The sequence below is a fragment of the Mytilus trossulus genome, chromosome 10, assembly GCF_036588685.1.
Source record: "Mytilus trossulus isolate FHL-02 chromosome 10, PNRI_Mtr1.1.1.hap1, whole genome shotgun sequence".
Classification (NCBI taxonomy): Eukaryota; Metazoa; Mollusca; class Bivalvia; order Mytilida; family Mytilidae; genus Mytilus; species Mytilus trossulus.
In genome coordinates, this window is record NC_086382.1 from 57904648 (window position 1) to 57924010 (window position 19363).

Sequence of the window (19363 nt, forward strand, 5' to 3'; positions counted from 1 at the left end):
GTATGATTGCCAATGAGATAACTTTCACAACAGTCCAAACGTACACAGAAATTAACAGCTATAGGTCACCATTCGCTATTCAGTAATAAGCAAAGCCTATGACAGCTACTTTCAAGGCCCTGAAATCACAAATGTCAAATAGTTCAAACGAGAAAACTAACCGCCTAATTAATGTACTGTACAAATAATGAACGAAAAACAAATACATGTATGTAACACATAAACAAACGACAACCACTGACTTGGCTTCTGAGTTGTGACAGGCACATTCATACAGAATGTGGCGGGGTAAAACATGGTAGCGGGAACCTAAAATTCACCCTTACCTGTGACAGTGGCGTAACAGTTCAAATTAAAATCAGTTGAAAAAGGCTTTAATCATCAGATGGATAAAATAGACATACATGTAAATAAAACACAGAGTTCATGAACGTGGCCAGGCTATTTGTACATCGGATAGTGATCCCAACAACAAATCACGAGTCATCGGATTGAACATTCCAATTCTAACAGGACGAGATCGCAAATTTATACAAACCAGACAAACAAACGGATGTCTGACTTTTGCAAAGGTTTTACTGCTGTTCGGAAAAAAATGAATGACAATATTCATACATCCTAGTCAATCCCCGGTGCACCTAGGTAATACAGGTTCGTCTTCAAATAAATAATAAGCTTTGTGTATCACTCACTAAATATACACTTCAAGCTAACATATCGCACTTTCCTTTTTCGGGGTTAAGGCTTAACAATTTGTGACAACAACAGATAGGTAATATGAAAAAGAAGATGTGGTATGATTGCCAATTAGACAACTATCCACAAAAGATCTATATTTTCAGCTTTTCTAAATTAAAACCTCGGTCTCCAAATCATATTTTTATAATTATAATTGTTCTTGTATGAACTAAATGAAAAAAAGTGTGAACTATATAAGAATGCATATTATAAAATTAAGGTGATATGGTATTATTGTCATTATACATGTTACGAAAAGGTATATGCTCGACGCTGAGGTTGACAAATTACACTTTAAACTTGGGGAAGGTGTCAAAACATTGATTATAGATTCAAACAGGTAAAATTTAAATCCTGTGCGTCTTGATTAATTCACAGTCGGAAACCAGGTTGAAATAGAACAAAAGAATCGAAGCTCTTTTTTAGAGAAGGCGATAAATGTTTACTGTATTGTTTACTATAGTGACAATTTTTTTAAAAGTTAATAGAAACAAACAAAACTGCAATTTTCTTCTCAATTACGAGGTAATTTATTTCAAAACCACCATTTGCATAAGTTTTCAATTTATCTAGTACATAGTTAAGCAGACAAGTTAGATATCAAGTCGACGACATGGGTATCTTTCAAGTTGGATGACGAAAATGCATAACCTTCGATTTTTTTGAAAAAATTACCACGGACGGAAAACATATAAATCTATTAGTTCAGTAATTTTCGTGTCTGTCCTTCTATTATGTGACTGAAGAAAAAATTCCAAAAAATAGGTAACAATTGTATCGAAAAGAGAAAATCGAGTGCACCTTTTTATGTTAGGGCGTGTTTGAGTTGAGTATTTTGTCTTGAAAACGTACAAAGCAAGAACATTTGATACATCATCTCGCTTCAGATTCTATCATTTTTATATAGCAAAGCTACAGGTTGACTTTATAACATAAAAAAATCACAGCACTAAAAGATGAAATATATGGGTCAAATGAAATACCTATGTAATGAATCACAAAATCAGAGTAGGTGTGTTTGAATAGCTATTTTGTTGTACTAAAAGTACTTGACAACAGTCTTTTAAGTTGAATGATGAAAAAGCATAATTATCTTCGAAAAAAAATATATAATTTTTTTGCTTTCCATTTCTACGGTTGCGCTTTATATTTTTCATCCTGTGATGTTTTAAAATTTAGTGTCCTTAACCTAAAACATATTGTCCAATAAAATTTAAGTATGATGTATACAAGCTGAAGCCCCGCCTATCTTAATTGCCATGCTTGAGCAAACATTGATACAAGCAAAGCAAGCAAGCCAAACAAAGATTTGTCTTGCTAGCATTAATGTATTAGCTGTAACTGATGCTCATTAGCTAGTTGATACATTTGTCTTTTGAAATATAACTGATATATAAGGATCGTATTGGTGCAATGTGGATAAATTTATCGGTTTCAAAGAGCAAAATTGGTAGCGCGTCATCGTTACAATGGCTTCCATTTCTACGATTGTGAAAATAAACTGGCGTAATTGGGAGATAATTTTGACGAAGTAGGATCCTGACTGTTCAAATTACATTTATCTAGAAATCATTATGTATGTAGCATCTTATACGACAATTGCTTTTGTGATATCATTGCTGGCTAAAAATTTGCATGAGACATAAAAGGTGTACGCGCGTAGGAGTGGGTGGTCTTAAAACAAGGGGGCGGAGGGTTATACAAGTTCATTCAATTCTAGATTGATAATCGTATATTATACATAGTAAGCAAGTTAAGTTATAGGATTTTTTTTGCCAAGTTTTTCAACTCAAAACTCCCGTCCTGCCTTTTTCCAATCTAATCCTAGTCCCCCTCTCTCCCTGACAAAAAACCTGGTACCTACGTAGGGTAGTAATAGGTACCCATCCAACAGATTTAATTTAAAAAAAAACATATTTGTTTTAGAGAAACTCCTAGCAGGAAAGGCCCTTTGGTCATCGGTGTCACTTTTTTCATATTCTCATTTTCTTATGAAACGGTAGGTGAATTTCCACAAATGTTTTAAGAAATTTATAAAATACAAAATATCTGCATAAGGTGGTTTTAAGATGTATTTAATGTAAACCAATGATTTGCATAGATTTTTAACCTAATGGTTTAACACTAGTAATTGTGGGCCCTTTATAGCTTATTATTCGGTGTGAGCCAAGGCTCCGTGTTGAAGGATGTACATTGACCTATAATAGTTTACTTTTTTAAATTTTTATTTGGATGGAGAGTTGTCTCATTGGCACTCACACCACATCTTCCTATATCTATTAAGTCATTATGCAATGCTTTTGAAACTCTGCAGGGTTGTTCAACCGATGAGTAGCGAGTCATATCTTACACGAACCTCTTCTCGTTCTGAACATACATGAAATATTTGCCACTGAACGTTAAGCAACCAACAATCAATCAATCACAAACTATTATACAGCTATATGACCGGGCGAAAATTTTCTAAAACTATATAAGTTGAAATCGTGTTTTAGTTGTTTTAAAACAGACCCCGTTAGATAAAAATTTAGGTGGCTTACAACTGGATCAAAATACATACAAGTATAAGTGATTGGTTTTTTTAAACTATATAAAAATGATAGTTACATATATATTCACGAGTAGGTATACAACAGATTATAAAACTTAAGATTATTTGCAAGATATATTAAGGGCTCGCCAAAGAATTCACACGTATGTACCCCGTGACTCCGTCGCCCGCACATCTACTGCATTAACATGAACGTCCCCCCATATTTTGCAGTATTATTATAGTTTCTTGAAAATATAATGGAAATTATTAATATCTATTTCTTATCCTACAAATGTAATGGAATATTCGTTCCGTACGGAATTGCCTGCGAAAGAATCAATGTAGTTTTTAAATAAAATCCAATGTATACACAGGTAATCTCTCTGGTGTTGTGAAACAGTCCCCACATTTAAAGTGTAATTTGTCAACCTCAGCGTAGTGAATATACATTTTCGTAACATGTCTAATGAGACTAAAGTTTAAATTAAGAGGATGTAAGCAATTACCGTTTTATGATTAAACATAATAAGACGTTTGCAAATGATACATCTTTGATGAAATTCCTGTACACATTATTATAAATGATATATACCAATTACAAAATGCACATATATATGCTATGAACCCAGATTCAAATTAGCAGATTACAAGTTTAAAAATCTTGAAAGAGATAGAGAGTGCATCGCAGTATCATAAATAATGTCAACATGAAGCAATAATGGATCGCACCCTTAATAGATATACTTTAAATTAATATCTTCTATCCAGGACATGTTCAAAATTTTTATATCTCGTTCTAGCCAATTCAATCGAATTTAAGTTAATCACACTCAGGCTCTATACATAACACATGAATGCAAATCAAGCGACATCGACATTTTATTTAGAATTGTCATCTCCCTCATTTTCATTTGAATGAAGGCATGTTTGACTATTCTTCAGACCTCTTTTTTGTTTCTTGCTTCCTATTTAGATAGATAAACATATTGCTTAGCAAGTTCAGCATGAAGAGTAACAAATGAAAATGTTTTAAAATTTGATCATGGTTGTTTTTGGATTTTTTGTCTGATGAATACAAACAATGATCGACGTTTCTGGCCTTTAGTCACATCATGAACAAATCATGGTAGATTTAATTGCCATTTTCGGTAGAACGTTTATATTCTATCCGGTTCCGTGCATTACCTGTAATTATTATCATTATGTCCTACCGACTTATCTTAATCATCTTTTGATCTTTTATGATTTATAGACTTTTCATGTGACAATTAATAAATGCATTTCCTTAAGCATGTCAAATCTGAATCGATTTTGCGATTGTCATGGCAAGCAAGAATGTCCAGGTCATTAATTAATTTGACGTTTATAAATCCAAAGTAAATAAAAACATGAAAAATATTGATGTAAAAATGTGATAACATTATCTAGGCATCCTCGCGTTTAAAATTTTAACAATTTGGAAAACAAAACATACATGTTATGCATTTTTCGCATGTTTATTTTGGTTTCTACTTTAATCATATTTTTTTTATTGATATAATTTGTAAATTGATAGAAGAGAATGTTGAGTCAAATGCCTAAAAGATGTTTTTACACTTCCGGTTTTTTGGTGGGGTTCGTGTTGCTTTGTCTGTTTGTCTTTTTCTTTTTTAGCCATGTCGTTGTCAATTTCTTTTCACTCTATGAGTTTAAATGTCTCTCTGGTATCTTTCGTCACTCTTCTACAAGACTGTTTGTGCATTAAGTGTTTTCTATTCAAAAATATTCTCTGCCAAGAAAATTAGCATATGGTTATGAGTAAAGTGACCAGTAAGTATGAGGTTAAATGTTCTCTGTCACAGTTGTTACCGGTACATATTGGGTAATATAACTTCGAAGTGGTATTATGTATAGACCGCAGTGCCGTAAACTACGTGAAGCTATGTAGCCTCCTATTAATATTTCCTATTAGTTCTCTTTCAACATCGTTAAAAAGTAGGTATGAAAAGATATAATGTACCAAGGACAGACCGTGCGAGGGATATATCCAGTCAAGGTAGTTAAAAACTTCAATCATCATGTACAACGGAATATACGAGTAGGTACGATATCAAGCACGTAAAAGAACACGAAATTAAAGTTGATTAAAATATGATCAAATAAAATCGCCCACATATTAAATTTTTTGCTGCATTTAATATTGAGTTTTTGATAAAATATTTATGACAATAATTTTTGTTTGCACCTGTCCTAAGTTAGGAATCTGATGTTCAGTAGTTGTCGTTTGTTGATGAGTTTCATAAGTGTTTTTCGTTTCTCGTTTTTTTTATATAGATTATACCGTTGGTTTTCCTGTTTGAATGGTTTTACACTAGTAATTTTTAGGGGCCCTTAATTTATAGCTTGCTATTCGGTGTGTGCCATGACTCCGTTTTGAAGACCGAACCTTTACCTTTAATGGTTTACTTTTAAAAATTGGGACTTGGATGGAGAGTTGTTTCATTAGAGAACTCATACCAGATCTTCCAATATCTATTTGCCTTCGTATAACATAAAACTGATTAAGTATACGTTGACCGTGTGACTAACCTCTTGCTAGTCAATGCATTAAAAACGCAACAAAGTATCTAAAATTTAAAGAAAATCCACGTTGAAGAATCTTTTTTCTGGGGATTATCGATATTTTTGGATGAATATACTTGATTCTTTAAAACGAGTACAAACTTGTGCTCTTGTAATGGAATTTGCTAAGTCATGACGGCTTTTTTTTGTTTTTAAACTTTTGACGAACAAGTTATCGTATGCCTCGTTTGAATTTTACACATATTTTGTTTCTAATAATAAAAGAAAATTCGAAGCACAAGTAAGTCCAGTTTGAACTTACTGTTTTTTTTTTTTTTTTATTTTTGCTTTCTTAATGTCCAGTGGCAATATATCACGCAAATTCAAGTCGATAGCAAATTAAAAAGTATGAAAAAATAAGATTTTGATGGATAAGGGCAATAATTTCGCAATATCTCAACAACGAACCCCATCCGAGAGTTGTTCACAAACGTATATAAAATTGTGGAACTTACCTTTCTCGAGGCATCGGATCTTTTGGGATCAATTATCAATTTAAAAATTCCAAGACATCGGTAAAATAGTTTCATAATATGGTTTTGTTTTAATAAAACTACATGTATCTTTATTCTTAACGTTTCTTTCATGCCACTATAATGCATTTACATAAAAAATAACAAAAACAAGTTGTGAAAGACATTGCATTGCATTTATGGCTTTATATCTCTTTTATCCTTGATATAGCAGAAGTTCTACTGTTTTAAGTCATATTTAATTAATTACTGTTATTTTAAAATAACTATCAAATTATTGTAGTGTAAAGTTTTATTAAAAAACATCTCCGTAAAGTTCGTGGTTTTAATTATTTGTTTTACTGCTAGAACGCACTGGATCAACAATTTTCCAATATATCAAAATTAAAGGAAAAACGTTACAAGTATTGATCAACCAATGTGAACAAAACAAATCATTATTTATTCAACAAACAATATTCTAGTGGAAATTTCATTTTTCTTTCAAATTGTCATCAGTAAAAGAAAAATGATTGCTAGGCGGTAATATTTCCTGCCGCTGTATACTTAACTTAGTTAGGCCCGTGGGATTAACTTTATTACATTACGCCGAGATCGAGGTTTGTTCTCCATTGATTTAGTCTTATTGATCCAACTATAAGACTGAAAGCATCGCTCCGACACGTTAATAAACCTATATTTTGAATACCTCAGTATAAGATTGATGCATTAGTGTAATTATAAATGGAGAGAGCATAATTAAAGAACATCTATTATTATTCAGGTAAGTGTGGTTGTTGTCAGAATATTTGTCTTTACAATATGTTATATTTTATCATTACTCCATATTTGCCAATGATCATATGTTTTATGAATAAGTAATGACTACAAGTCTGGAATGCGAAAGATACCGTATATAATCGTTAATGAATTACTGCTGCAAAAACATATTTTTATACATTACACCCATTCTTTCTTGTCACGTACTCAGGGTTTGTTTCTCGTATGTATAAAGACTGTTCGAGTTAATCCGTGCTTTATTTGTATATTCGTATATTTTTACAGTGCATTGATACTCGATATGTCTTCTCTAATAACTACTTCCTTTTTTTCTCTTTCGGTCAAGTTGTTAATCGAAATTGTTATACGCAGTGTAACGGAGCTATATATCAATGTTTTAACTGTATTTCCCGCCAAATTATCCATTTAAAAATATCTTGATGCCTCAAGTAGCTGTCTAAATGAGTGTGTATTGTTAGTGTATCTTATAATGAAAATATCGAGCAAGATACGCGAGTATTTTCTTTGTCTCCAATAGTTTTATTTTATATCACCCCGGGTTCTTTTAAAAAGCCAAGATATAGGGTCATGGACGATCATTGACAAACAAGGATGCCCCTCACCAAGCTCTTGCAGGGTCGTATTGAATTTGCAGTATGGTGTAATCTGTTGTTCCGTGTTTAAAGTCCCATTGCAATTATACCATCAGCAATACAAATATTGCTGCACCAGATTCAAATATCGACAATTAATGTCTTCTCTGCTAAACTTTAGAACTACACTAATAATCCAAATCCTAATAGAAACTTTTAAGAACTGATATATAAGAAAAGGACCAAGAAGTATAGCCAAACTCACACAGACACAACTTTGAAATGGACTACAATAAATGAATAAATGCTATGTCACAACATCTTTTTCCCATTGGAATTTTATGTAGTAGGAAAACTACTTTTATCTTTTTGTGATTGAATGAAGTTTATGTATGACCTTAAAGTATTCGCCTCCATTTTAATATTGAAGACATAACAAATCATATTTGAAATATTTTATTAATACTATGCATGTACCCTTCAACATAAAGTTACAATTCATAAGAAGTGCATATGTATGCGGAAGTGACGTATACGTTTATTTTGCGACATAATTGTGTACACAGAGAATGACCTTCAGAAATTGCATTGCAATATATACAAACTTTTTGGAAGAGATTTGTAATATTTACAACGCATGGTATTTTCCAAGGAAATCTTTATTTTTGGGTTGAACAAGATTATGATATTAAAATACCTTACCGACAACACATATTAGTAAGATTTTGACCAGGGAATTGTCTCCTCATTTGAAGAAGCAGACGGAAGGACGCGATATATTCAAACTGAAGATATGTTACTCCATTGCCCCAGGTTAGGGGAGGGTTAATTGTGATCCCGCTAACATGTTTAACCCCGCCACATGCTGCATGTATGTGCCTATCCCAAGCGAGAATCCTGTATTTCAGTGGTTGTTTGTTGATGTGTTTCATATTTGTTTTTCGTTATTTTTTCGTACATAAATCAGGCCGTTAGTTTTCTTGTTTGAAATGTTTTACTTTTGTCATTTCGGGGCCTTTTATAGCTAAGCTGACTATGCAATATGGGCTTTGTTCATTGTTGGAGGCCGTACGGTGAACTATAGTTGTTTATTTCTGTGTCATTTGGTGTGTTGACGTGGAGAGTTGTCACGTTGGTAATCATACCAGATCTGCTTTTTTCTTTATATTGTTCCAATATTAACCAGAGCAGTGTTTCTGCGAAGTATAATGATTTAAAACAAAATGAAGGCATATAAAATAATTGTATGTGAGTGGTGTTCTTTTCGTTGAAACTCCCACTCCCCCATTCTGTGTTCTAATGGTAGCTTGTATACGCTCTGAGTGCTGGAAGTCGGCGATTTTCACCTCCAACCGTGTCACAATATGTTTGATATCTGCCCCCTCTCCGCTCGGCATGCACCACTTAATAAAAAGAGCAACCTTAAAGACTTGTTGGATCAAAGTTAAAATAAAAGGGTTCGGGAAGGGTTCGAGACATGTCTTCCCGTGAACTTTTATCTTCTTAAGTAGCATATTAAAAAGCAGACTAGGGTATCGTTCTTATACCAAATTTTATGTTGTAGTCTTCAAGTTGATATAATACATCTCTCATTTGCCATTGGACAGTACACAATACTCCATCTATCCCAACATCATTTGCTGTTTTGATTGACAATACGTTTGAAAATTGTTAATATCCATTAGGAATAAGTTGTATCAATGGCACAAGGTAGATGTTTATTTGGATGTCTATATTCCAGTTCAACATTTAATAATGTGTTATCAGAAGCAGGACAGTATTGATTGCAATCGATCAAAATGATTCTGTAGACTGTCATTTATTTAATTTAACAAGGTGTAAAGTTGTGTATTGTTCAGCTATATAGAAATCTGTGGTAATGGCTTGTTAGCACTTCAATAGCTTTGCATATTCCATACATATTGATCACAGAATACAAAGGCGTTAATTACAATTTTAGGAGCAACTATCTTTCTCAGTTAGTACTTCATTTTGCCATTAGCAGAGTAGCTATCGTCTCCAGCGTTGACGTTAGTTTTACAACGTGATAACTTAGAAGTTTATCCTTTTGAGCTGTGTCAAGAGTATCGTAAAACTATTCTCTAAATTGATGGCATGCAGAAATTGTTGTGTTTGAACTCCTCCATCTTTTATATGCCCGATAAATTGCTGTCGGTTCGATTGGGTAAAACATCTCTGTGTGCATTGAGTACAATGCATTTATATTTTTGTCTTAATTCAATACCATGAGTTTGAGTCATTTGTTCTAGTTAGATTGCCCAAACTTTAACCATTTAAATTGTAAGCCTGGTACCTTTGGTATATATTTGTATGTACAAGGTATTAAAACCAAGAAATCATTCTGCTCATATGAAAGAAAAAACTTTTATTTTACTGTCTTCTGTTTGTGTACTATTTGCCCTAATGGCACTCTTAAAATGTGGTAAAATTGATTTCCTAATAACATACAGGTAATTTTCATATAAATTATGTTAGTCTACCTGTATAAACCAATGTATACATTCGTTGTTTTTATAAAGACAGTAAAGAAAGAAATGAAATAATTATTTTCTGGCATAAGTTTGAAGTCTGATTCAATTCGTTTTTAACATTCTTTGTATTTCATTTCCTGCTCTTATTCTATGTCACGATATTTCCGATATTTCCGAGAATGACATTCAATATTGACCAGTTATTGCCGTGCTAGATTTCAAAAGCAATTTTCTTGCCATTTAAACTATCTATTTTGTATCTAATCGACTTTTCAAATCAACACAAGGAAACTAAATCATTGTATAGTCTTAAAGACAGAACAGCGTCGTTTATTTTTCAACGTTTAAATTCGATAATGAAACCTTAGACATTCATCTCACGTACCATGTCTTTAAATTGTGATCAGCTAGAAAAGCAAATAAATTAACGATACAATGCTTCTACTTCTCGTCAGAAAAATGTCGATCAATCCAATAATGTGGACTACACTGAATCAAACAAATGTCTTCCAGTTAGTGCTACATTCTAAATCGGATTGACCTTTCAATGAGATATTTGCTCATTGTCAACCTAAATGATATAAAACTCAATCAATTAGTAGTGCAACCACATTCACCATCGTATTGACACAACTGGCTATGTCAGGTAGACACGAACTGTGTAGGTTGTCTCCAGTTTTATCGTTATCATACACGTGCTTCGTGACATATGCAAGGGTATAATCGTACTCGTGTACAATATAAAAAAGATATTATTTTAGAGAGAAATATTATCTTTCTACCGTTTGATTTGCAAAAGATTTAGATTGATAATAAGTATTTGCAATCGTAACGGAAAGTCCGTATTCAAAGGACAAAATCAAAAGCTCAAACACATCAAACGAATGGACAACAACTGTTTTATCATGACTTGGTACAGGCATTTTCTAATATAGAAAATGGGGGATAAAACCAGGGTTTATAGCTAGCGAAACCTCTTTTTTGAATGACAGTCGCATAATTGAAAACACAGAACGGGTTTTATTTTTTGGTTCTAAGGGTGTATTTTTTTTATGAGGCACCGACAAATGCCATTAGCACGAAAACACGTCCGCGATCTATAGCAACTTTTTTCTGTTTGTTGACAAAAAAAATAATAATAATCAACGCGATAGTACATTAGGTCAACTAGTATCATAGCACATGCATGGCATAGCACTTTGACATATATTTAAAGTTTATATAGAGCAAAAAAGAAACAAACATTTTAAAGACATTAAATCGCGAATAGTCATCACAGGTCAGTTTTCTGACTGGTATTGCGCCATCATTTCAAATAAATGATAAAGTTTCTCTTTCTCAATTCTTAACTGGGCAGCCTGTTCATCATAAAAACGAATCTTAATGTAATTCGCCGACTGTTGTTAAATGATACTCTTCAAATATATATTTAAAAAAATAAATTTAGTAATGGTGCTTAAAGAAATGACATAGTCTTATTGTTTTATTACTATGTTATCGTATGAGAGAATATTTTGACACGGTTTACTTTTCCTGTTATCATTTCTAGCATCATTTTCCTTTCATACATGAACATGGATTAAACGTATATAAAAACAGAAAAAAATACATGTACAATTTTATGACTTGTAAAGTGAAACGAGGAAATCAATATTAAAAGACCATCAAATATACTGCAATAGATATATGAAGATGTGGTGTGAGTGCCAATGAGACAACTTTCCATTCAAATAACAAGTTAAAAAAAAAGGTACACCATTATAGGTCAATGTCTCTTTATTTCAATGCTTATTTTTGATACATTTGAATCTGTCAACTTTTTGGCAAATAGAATTGAAGTAACTGATAAAAAGTACAAAATTGGACGTACATTTGATATTAACCAACTAGTTAGCCATATTAATATTAAAACAATATTTGCTTTAATGAATTTTATAGTTGCATTTAATTGGTTACTTGACTTACAAACGAGCATGGTTACACACGCATTTTCTTAAAATAACATTGAATGGGAATTTAATATCAATAACCATCTCAGAGGAAATGGGATGGAAGGGGAATGGCACGTTAAGTAAATAAAACATCTTTAAATGGCCATTCCATTTTGTTTTATGGACGTCATTTAGAAATTTTATATCTCAGGCTTATTATTAACTTAGAAAAAATAAATGAGTTTTGAGCATGTTGTATGTAACAAATAGCACAAATAGGTAAACATATACTAAAAAGTACTTCAAGAGATCTTTTTACCCCAAAACGTATTATTCAATGTTTGGCTGATAATTTTTACTCTGAATATAGGACACAAATGATGGACTACCACTTGAAATATAAAAACTTTAGACAGGTGCAAAAGTTTCGCCATGAAACAGGCAACCTCTCAGAGAAGCATCCAGAGAACCACTCAGAGAATTGTTTCAAGGTTCTGCATTTCAGTTGCACATATACATTTTGACAATAATTTTACTCTATTAGATGTAACTTCCATATTCAGACAGCACTCGACTCCGAATGTATGCATCCCAAATCTACCAAACGGACACCCTCAATTATTAAACGTAACAGGAAGGTGATGGGATAACCACATTTATAGACCCAGTTTACTCTTAAAGTTGTTGGACCATGTTGTTTCCAAGTTTATGATTCCCTCTGATAAATTCGCTTGAGTATCTTTATAACAGATACGAATTGGTTTTTTTATATGTATATGACTGTTGATAGCAATATTTAACTGTCTAGTAGATGACTTAACCAACATCTTAAGTGCTATAAGTTAAATTGTTTCTAGGAATAGATAAAGATATTAACTCAAAGCTTTCTATAGAATATACTGCTGCCAATATATGGAGAAATACCAAATTGGGTCCAGATACTATTACCTCCCACACAAAATTGTTTTAAAAATACAATAAAACTTACTTCATAGTTCTTCAAGGTATATCCGGTTATTATTTGATTTCTATTTGACAAAATAACTCAATTAAAACGGGTTGAAATTAGCTTAAATGTTATGACATTCATGATTTATTAAAATATCAACAAGTACGTTTCCGATGCGAATTAGTTTGAGCTATTCTTGAATTCCATGATAATGTTAATGTTCAATCAATTATACAATGGCATAGAAGAAGCTGTCTTTTATAGAGATCGCTATTGTTATTTCTTTATTTTATAGAGTTGTTTTTTGGTACTAAAGTATTTATTTCATGTTTAAAATGGGCAAACGGAAATGTATAACCAAGAAGGTGGATAAAATGTATCCAGAAACAAGTTATTTAGATGGCATACCAAGGGCATAAAAATATATCTTATAAGATAAATCTAGACAGTCATAGAGCAAAGCAGTCAGAAATGAAAGCAATATCATGTATCAATTTTTAAATCTAAAGTAGCATATGAAGACCGCTTTAATTGCTTACATCCAACTCATTTGAAAAAAAAATAGAAAATAACACGTTTAATAATTCATTGCGTCCGAAGCGCTTTTCTGGATTTACCTTCACGAGGTACGCCCAAAGCCATACATCGGAAATCCGAAGATGGATAAGTACCGAAAATCGTTGAGGAGCTACATGTCAAAAATACCCCCAAAAATAGTTAAGTTCATCTAAAGCCAACTTTGCCTGAGGGAGTTGAAACCTTAGTTTTATAAATTTCAAGTTTGTTAAATCATGTCAGTACCAATGCACTGACTACTGAGCTGATGGTACCCTCGGGGACTGATAGTTCACCAGCAAAGGTATCGACCCAGTGATGTGAAAAATTGAAAACAACACGTTTAATAATTCAATGAACTCCTTATTTTCAAATAAGAATCAAAACAACTGAAGAGCTATATGACCAAACAGGATCTGAAAAAAATAGCCAAATCCATTTAAGGATAATTTTGCCTGCGGGAGTTGAGTAAACTAGAAAACAGGTCCTTCGACATTAAAAGTATTTACAGAAACGTGTCGTATCAAGGGACATTGAATACTAATATTGGGTCTGTGCACTTGTTGCAGGAATATATAAGTAATGGTATTTACTTCATCTTTGACTCATTATGTTAATGGTTCTTTTGAACAATATTTTCTTCCCTTCTTTCATCATTAATCGTTGTCCTGTATGCTTTGCTAACTTTTATCTTTTTATTTCAAACATCTTAGTTTCGAGTTTTGGACATCGGTTTCAGGTTTGACGTATATATTATATTCATGTGTATAGTATGATAAGATAAGAGTTGAAGCTAATTGAACACAAGCGATATAATTATTGGAATGGGGATCATCGAATAAAATGGCGTTATCAATCCTATAACAAAACTTATATATTACTCATTATGAGTTCTTTAGGTAGATAAAATGAACACAACAAAAGATCACCAGGACCGTTGACCTGTACGACAATGACAGTCTAAAGAGCATTGAAACCATTTAATGTTTTCAGTATTCCTATCTATAATTCCGTGTTATAGACAATAAACCTATTGAAAACAATATGATGTTTACGAAGTCGGCTAACAAATGATATACTCTATAAAACACATTGGTCAATGATAACACTCACGTTTTTCCATATATATAATAGAATTGTTGATTTATTACGAATTATTACAACCATTATTTAGTTATGATTACCTAAGCTTAGTCATGTATCGATTGTGCAGCTAAAGAAATGACTTATCGACAAATCAGCTGACATGCGTCTCTTATGATTACGTAGTACTTTTGTGACTATAACCGCACTAAATATGTATTAAAGGCGGCTTGTTGAAGGCCGTACTTTAACCTATAATGGTTTAATTTTTAAATTGTTATTTGGATTGAGAGTTGTCTCATTGGCACTCACACCACATCTTCCTATATCTATTAAGTTTTTGCCATACTGCACCTCCACGTGTGCACATTTAGCACCTATCATTGACTGAAATAAAGTGTCATTAAAACCATAGTTTTCTATGACATAGAAGACTATAAGGTGAATACAAACACCTAGATAATCTAGTTCATCAAGGTAAATCGTATTACAAAATTATGATATAGCGTAAGTGTCTTGACATACATGATAGAAACATTACCACAAAGGAGTTTCCTTGCCTTTTAGAACAATTTTTGGATATCATTCTCATGAAAATGTCCTTTATCAAACAATCAATATATTACACTAATATATATTTGTACCACATGTAGTCTTAAGCATTTTGAAAGATGTTACATTGATAATTTTTCAAGTATTTAGAAAAAAAACACTCTTTTTTCTTTTTTGATCTCTATTCGCGGTTCTTCATGTTTTAAAGTATTTTTTTTTGTACTCTCTGCTTAGTTTAGAGAAGTTATAAAAAAGTTTTTTGATATTATCAGTGTCTCCAAATTTGTCGGCGGTCTTGTGCATTCTATTTTGAAAAACCCACAGGAGCTTACTTGATATTTCATGTTCTGTTTAGGAAGTACACCACTAATTCATGGTCCCTTTACTTTCTATGTTAAATTCCTCCATTTCAACCAGGCACACCTCTTTCATTTTAAGTTCAAATAAAGTGGCAATCATTGCATGTCAAAGCAACACTTTATGGTGTCTTCTACTGAAAAAATCAGCATACCTTACATGGCATATAAGAAAGAACTGGTTTCCGGAACTGCGGATGTACCAAAACAGGTACTTCAGATCTGACAAACAGACCAAATGTACCCTCTTTTTAAAAGTTGCTGCACTTTTTTAAATATTTAAAATTTAAAGTCCAAAAGTGTTCTACAATGATCACCAGTCCTTCAGCTTTCATTTGATGCCAAAAATACCTAAATATCTTACATATTTTGAAAGTTACACTCATGCGTAGGAACTATTTTACGTTAAATATGTACTACTTTCTGGTATGTGCTTTCTGACCGGGCCCGCATTAGTGGTGTTACACCTTTACACAATGGTGAGTTCAAAAAATATAGAGGAATATTTTCATCATAGAATGACTCTTTAAATACCTAAGGTTCATGAAAACTTCAGAATATAGGTCTGCACGTGCCTTTAATATCGTGTCGTTGTGTATAATATCAACATGTTAAATGACATTTAAATACCAAGTCTATCTTATTTGTCATTTCTTTTAATATTGTTTTGCATAGAGCCATCAGACCTCATTAAAATTATCTGACTTATAAGAAAGCTTATATTACGTTTTTGTTATAAAGATAGCATACAAATATAGAAACTGTTGAACAAAATCAATGCATGATCTTTGGAAATTTAATGTTTCACAATAGTACAAATCATCAAACATATACTCAAACGACTGGAATTAAAGAATAAAATATCATGTATACCTTTCTATGTGCCCATATTTGCAATTAAGATCTCTTGTTTAAGATTGTTTTTGAAATAAACCAATGATATGATATAAAGGTCTCACAACAGACAGACAGCAAACAGTAAAGATGTATAAAATAAGTATATACTTAAATTATGAGAGAACATATAAAGCACATATATATGTTGCTTAAACTAAGCCTTACTGATAATAATAAATGCTGTTTCTTCTAGTTATAATCGAATTGAAAGTTTGGAAATTTTTACAAATGCTATTACTATTTGCTTTGCTCTTGACAAATTTCTGTTTCTTTTTGGTCCGTCAATAATTAAATTGTATAATAGGGGCTTTCGGATATATGTGAATGTGTTATATGTTTTATCTCATCGGTTAGTTTTATTTCATCCCAAAAATGAAAGTTTTCCATCCTGTGTGAGAATTAATTTTGACCCAAAAGTTTTGAATTTGCCATAAACATATACATCTCGAGAGGAATGAACAGGGAAAAGTAAAATCACAACAATACTGAACACCAAGGAAAATAACAACTGAAAGTCCTTTCAAATGGCGAAATCAAAAAGCCCAAGTACATCAAACAGCTGTTATATTCCTAGATTGGAACATCCATTTTCTTGGTTAGAAAATAGTGGATTTAACCTTGTTTTAGAGCTTGCAACAAATTCCATTATATTAACAACGATATGTGATCATAAAGGATACATATCGAGACAAAAAGCATCTAAAGAAATTTTAAGAGTTTAATTTAAAGTAATAGTGCAAAACTAATTAGTTTCTTCTCTTTTTGATGAAAGGTAGATGAGATACATGTATATCATAATAAAAATGAAAATAGGGGAAAAATAAGCGTTGATAACATCAGTTCTGAAATACTACAAAACTGATAATTGAGTAGCACCTAAATCCAAGGATTAACATATTATATAGAATGATGAACGCATTGCATCATATATGTTAAATTATCTAAACTGAATGACTCAATTGCAATATAGATCTACACTTACTACTTCATTTGTTGCTGTCTAACTTGCATTTGTTATGCACATAAAGAGGGAATTGAAGCAATATCTGCAAGGACGTAATATACTAAAACTTGATTTGTTTTTCTATCCATTTTAATTGACAGGTTAATTGATTAGCTTTTAAATCTATTCTTCGTGGGTTCAGTATTATGTCATTAACTAGACAATCTTTCAGGATGAGTTGTTTCCAACACTTGACATCCACAGACTGACCTTTACAAACGTACAAGTATCATTAGTTCATATGAAGATATTCGATATCAGTTTGAAGCGCTACTAGAATGCAGTAAAAACTCGGTTTGTGTTATAATTATGTTCATTAGTTTTTGAGTTATTAAGACTGATTTTATATTTCCGAATTAAATCATAATCTTTTTAAAAAAAGCAGCATAAAAATATACCACCGTTTTATAAAATCCAATATATTTGGTTTGTAAAGGAAAAGTATGTGCAGGTTAAGTGAACAGCACATGACAATGTGAAGAGAGTTAAAGGATGTGTTTGCTAGAAATATTTATCTTGTTTAGAAATACAATTTTGCAAGTATGATGATTAGCACATACAAACAGATTTGATAGAGTTCAACAATTGAAAAAAGCCTTCTTCCATGAATAAGTTATTAAACCATTATTTTTATAAACAAAGGATCTCTCGCCCTAGGAAAAAGCCGTTGTCTACGTTTGCAGTTCGTATAGAAAACAAATGTATATCATCAGAAAAGTATTTTCGACATGACAAAATATTAATTTCTTATTAAAAGAAAAAAAACCGATGCTACAAGAACATAAACAACTGTCATTGTCTACATGATACTGTACACACGAAAGGGGCTTAAATGCGACCGATATCCTACCTTTAGCTATGCTGAACTAGGTTGCGTCATTATAGATAAGATGCATGATGCTCAGAACATGTTAAGTCATGTGAAAGTCGTTTTCTCTTTGGTATTGTTATTAAAAAGAAAAGGAGAATTATATTATGGCAACGAAAGAAATACTTCCGACCGTTGAAAGGTTATGATATTCAGGTACACCACGAAAACTTTCGAAGAATTGTCATCATATCATTTAAGTTTCTTGGTTCAGTAATATTTTTCTTAGCAGCCACCATTAATCTTTTCTGCGAATCTTCTTATTTCAGTTTCTTCCTGTTTGTATTATTTTCAATTTATTTCTAGTAGTCTGACGTACTAAATTATAATCCTGGTACCTTTGATAATTAATATAACTAGTACGATCCAAACTAACTAGTTGATGTAACAAAAAATCGAAAGTAAAAATGTGCAGTACTAGTAGGCGAGTGACTTATTTCAAAAAGACGTTTAGTTAACGACTTTAATGCACCCACCTAACACACGGCTGTATTATATATCATTCGAAAGCTGATAATCTGTACTTTCTGTTTTGCCCGGTCGTAAAAATATCGTACGGTGCGTTTTTTGTTAAATCAAGGTCAAAGGTCATGAAAAAACATTCCAATTTTTGCGATTATTAAATTAAACGCCATTTTCTAATTCTTGTACCCAAAACTTTTTCAAAAGATCATGTGAACTTTATGGAACATGATACATAATTTCCAAATCAAACAAAAAATAAGAAAATTTATGCGCATAATTTCCCGAAAATTGAAATTTATCACAAATCCTAAAAAAATGAAAAAAATATTCAAAAAGCAAAATATAGCTTGGGGAATCGATATTTGTATGCTAAAACATAGATAAATGTATATATTTCAAGTCAAGGAATATTTGTTTTGTAATTTTAAGATGTATTTATTAATATTTGTTCATGGAACAGCCTTCCATTGAAGTGTTTGCAGTTGCCCAAATATCTACCATCTTCAAATAGCGAT

General features: G+C 32.0%; 1 protein-coding gene across 1 annotated transcript in view; it reads left to right on the forward strand.

Annotated features, from left to right (window-relative positions):
* Window positions 1–6826: 6826 nt before the first annotated feature.
* LOC134688242 (synaptotagmin-12-like) overlaps window positions 6827–19363 on the forward strand; it is a 49709-nt gene continuing 37172 nt past the window's right edge. The window contains exon 1 of the mRNA XM_063548744.1: window positions 6827–7108. The gene's annotated coding sequence lies outside the window, so the exon portion shown is untranslated. The remainder of the gene's footprint in view (window positions 7109–19363) is intronic.